This window comes from Papaver somniferum, chromosome 11 (genome assembly GCF_003573695.1).
Source record: "Papaver somniferum cultivar HN1 chromosome 11, ASM357369v1, whole genome shotgun sequence".
NCBI classification, from domain to species: Eukaryota; Viridiplantae; Streptophyta; class Magnoliopsida; order Ranunculales; family Papaveraceae; genus Papaver; species Papaver somniferum.
The window spans coordinates 28,746,957-28,751,499 of NC_039368.1; positions in this window are offsets into that span (position 1 = coordinate 28,746,957).

The window sequence follows — 4,543 nt, forward strand, 5'->3', positions numbered from 1 at the left end:
CTCGCATGTTCGTCTAACACTTTGGGAAGGAATTTTGACACCTTTGTCATAAACTTTCATGGCCCGTTGCTACTTCAAGCTTCAAAGTTCATTCTAATTACTCTTTCCACACAAGACCAACTTCTTCTACTCTCCATACTAGTGAAACCCAAACAATTCTTCACTGAATTTGACAAACAAATGACATTAACTTGAGTAAAAGAGAGAAAAATCAGCAAGTGTGTCCCCTAACACAGCTCTGATACCTGCTGTCACACGCCCATTTAATCGCCTAAAATTTTCATGGGACATGACCGGTAATGATTATGGTTCAGTGATTCAACATCACCCAAAATCATTCAGCCTTGCATACTTGCATCAAAGTACGCATCTGCCTTCACTCATAAGACTTTGCACAACGTAAGTCTTTTCTTCTTTCTCTCTAACTCTTTATGCCCCCATAAGCATAAGAAGTTCTGCCATGTACTTAATAAATTCTCACACAACATCAGCAACATAATGAACACAAAGGATACTGCAACAAACCCATTTTATTGTACTAAAGGAAGATTACAAGACTCGTCCATCACATGGACCAAAACAGGCCATTCACCCTCTTGGTGAATGCCTAAAATTCTCTCTACATTAGTGGTTCTTCTACCAATTGAACAAAACCAACATTATTGATTCCTAAGATATTTATACTAACTAGGATCATGCCAAAACTTCAGTGCAACCGCTGCACAATCCTTGGACAGCCAAGTGTCCAAGTAGTTTCCATAACCGCCACTTCCAACTGCCACCTTTTGTGTTGTCACGCCAACTGATGCCACACTTGTTCTTGGTGGTTATGAATGGTTACAAACTACTTCTATAACTGACTTATCTTGTCTCACACATTTGGCATGCTTATAAATCCAATAACCAACTCCTAACCGTCACTTACTTCACTTAGCCAATCTGCTTGACAATAGTAATGCCACTCTTGCATTACTAGCTTGTTTGCATTATTCAATTTATATCCGGCCTTGAACTAATTCCTTAGACTAATCCTTAGTCTATTCTACATGCTTTCATCGTCCTTGAGTTTGTCCGACTCAATTCCACGGACATGCCAATATGCCACCTCGCATGTTGCATCTTGCATCTTGCAACTTTGGCTTTGTATTGCCTCATACTTAATGAAGATTCATTGTGTCGTCCAATAGCTTCATTACTTAGCCAAATAAATTTATAATGTAGTGCCACCTTTTCACTTCATTGGCCCTGCGGGGTTATGCCATTCTTAGCACTTGACAGTCTACGCAGTGTCGCGCCATCCTGGCTGCACACTGACTTGGCCTGCAACTCTATAACGCGTAATCATTATGCTCCACTTGCATCCCTGTTATACCAAAGAATAATAGAGGAGTGAGGATATGCATCGACTTCACTAACCTCAATAAGGCGTGTCCAAAGGATAGTTATCCACTCCCAAGCATTGACCAATTGGTAGAGGCTGTTGAAGGGTACGAAGAGCTTTCATTTATGGATGAATATTCTGGTTACAACCAGGTAGCCCTGGCAGAAGAAGATCAACAACACACGGCGTTCTACACCCCTCACGGCCTCTATTGTTACACACGGATGCCTTTGGGGCTGAGGAACGCAAGGGAAACATACCAGAGGATGGTCGATGCTATCTTCAAGCCATGGATTGTGAATACTTTAGAAGTCCATGTTGACGACATGCTCGTCAAAAGTAAGCTGCGGAAAGATCACCACCAAAACTTGCGAGATATCTTCGATACCATGAGGAAGCACAAGATGAAAGTGAATCCAGAAAAATGTACGTTCGGCGTCACGTCGGGAAAGTTCCTTGGATATCTAGTGACGAAGAGGGACATCGAAGTCGATCCTGCTAAAATCCAGGCCATTGTGGAAATGCCGTCCCAAAGAAACTTGAAAGAGGTCCCAAAGCTCAACGGATCATTGGCAGCACTGGGAAGATTCATCGCCAGATCGTCGGACAAATGCAAGCACTTTTTCAACATCCTCAAGAAAGGAAGTAAATTTGCATGGACCGCTGAATGTGAAGAAGCCGTCCAGAAGATTAAGGAATACCTGGCCACGATCCCGATCCTACAGAAGCCCGATCCTGGTGAAGTGTTGGCCCTTTACATAGCAGCGACCGAGGACGCAGTCAGTGCAGTATTGGTCAAAACCAACACAAAGGCTGAGCAACCAATCTACTATGTCAGCAAGACTCTCAACCCGGCGGAAAGAAACTACACGAAGATTGAACAACTCATACTAGCACCATTATGGGCAACCCAAAAGCTAAGAACCTACTTCTTAAACCATTACGTTCGTGTTCCATGCAAGGCGCCGCTGGAAGCTGTCCTCAAAAATGCCGGGAAAGTGGAAAGAATAGCAAAATAGAATACTCATCTTGATCAATTCAATATCATCCACGAGATCCAAACTGCACAAAAGTCACAAGTCTTAGCAGATTTTCTAGCGGACTTACCCTTGGACAATGACGAAGAGGTGAAGGACATCCTAGAAGCAGAAGAGGACGATAAATATCCGGTTGATATACTCGAACCCTCAAGTCAAAGATGATGGGAGGTCATCGTCGACGGGTCGAGGAATAAAGAAGGAGCAGGCATATGCATCGTTATTACCACCCCGACCGTAGATATGATCGTGCACGCACTAAGGTTGGAGTTCAAGGGGGATATCAACAACATCGTGGAGTACGAATCCGTAGTACATGCTCTTCGGTTGATAATATAAATGGGAATAACGGACGTACGCCTAACAAGCGATTCAATACTAGTCATTTGACAAGTGGAGCTGAAATACAATGTTTATGACGAGACCCTCTCAGCATATATGGCTCTGGTCCAAACCCTAGCATCACAAATATCCAACATCAAGTTTCGATATCTATGTAGAAGAGACCTCAGGCATTATGATTCCTTAGCATACATATCATCTATGTTAAGGGATGAAAGCGTCAAGGCCATCAAGATAACAAGATTATACGAACCTTCGATCAACCCGCAACAATCCTTAGTTACAAATCGTGAAGACGATGTGGGGGAGGACATCTCTGACGATGATGTTGGAGAAGATATCGAAGATGACTTTGTCGAAGATGACATCCTATCAAGATCCAATGAGGATGAAGATTTCGGTAAGAAAGAGGATTGGAGAATCGGAGTTCATCTATTTCTTAAAGAAGGAACGCTACCCACAGACCTGAAGCAGGCCCGAAAAATACAATCAAAAGCAGGGAGGCATGACCTTCGCGACGGAGTTCTTTACAATAAGTCTTTCCTCGGTCCTTTATTACGCTGCTTGTCCAGAGAAGAAGGTCACCGTATCCTGAAGGACATCCACTATGGAGACGCAGGAAACCACAGCGGAATGAGATCATTATCCGACAAGGCGAAGATGCAAGGATATTACTGGCCGCAAATGATACAGGACGCAGCCAGGATGTCTAGAAGGTGCGAAGAATGTCAGTGTTTTTCTAAGAAAATCCACGCCCCAGCAACGAAAATAAATTCGGTAGATAGCCCCTGGCCGTTTTCAAACTGGAGAGTAGATATCGTCGGGCCCCTGATCGAAGGATCATGGAAAAGACGATTCTTGATCGTAGCCACGGATTACTTTAACAAGTGTGTGGAGGCCAAAGCTCTAGCCAGAATCAGAGACGTGGAAGTATTCACATTCATTTTTCAGAACATTATTTGCAGATTTGGCATTCCCGCGGAAATCGTCTCCAACAATGGCAAGCAGCTACAAGGAAAGAATGTAAACATGCTCTTTGATACCATCAAGATCAGGAAGAATAAATCGACTCCCATCTACCCCCAAAGTAACGGTCAGGCCGAAGCCACGAATAAGACTCTGGCTCTTATCCTCAAGAAGTCGTTAGATGAACACAAGGGTCGATGGTGTGAACAGCTGCACATTGTGCTATGGGCTTACAGAACTACGTGCAGGTACGCCACTGGTGAATCTCCGTTCCTTTTCACTTATGGGGCCGAAGCAGTCATTCCAACAGAAATTGTCATGCCAACCACGAAGACTGAAGCATGGGAGAAGAACCTAACAGCGGATATGATGCTGGAAAGGCTCGATGACCTAGAAGAACGAAAGGAGACAGCGCTACAAAGAATGCAGAACTGCCAACGAAGATTGGCAAGAGAGTACAACAAGGAAGTTAAACTTAGAAATTTTGTAGAAGGACAGTATGTGCTAATAACTATACCACAATATCAACGAGAGAAAAAGTGGGGCAAATTAGCAACAACATGGGGAGGGCCATTTATAATACACGACATCGCAGGTAACGGATCTTACTATCTGCGTAACCTGAAAGGAGAAGTCCTCGGGCACCCCTGGAATGAAAAATACCTCAAGCTATACTATCCATGAACCAATGCAGTTCTGCACCTGCATGAAGAATACCAGAAAAAGAATAAGATGGCGCACCCGCTTGACATGTATCTATCTCTGGTCGAGGAGTAGCAGACCTCGCCGTACCAATCAAATGAATCTGAAAAACCGG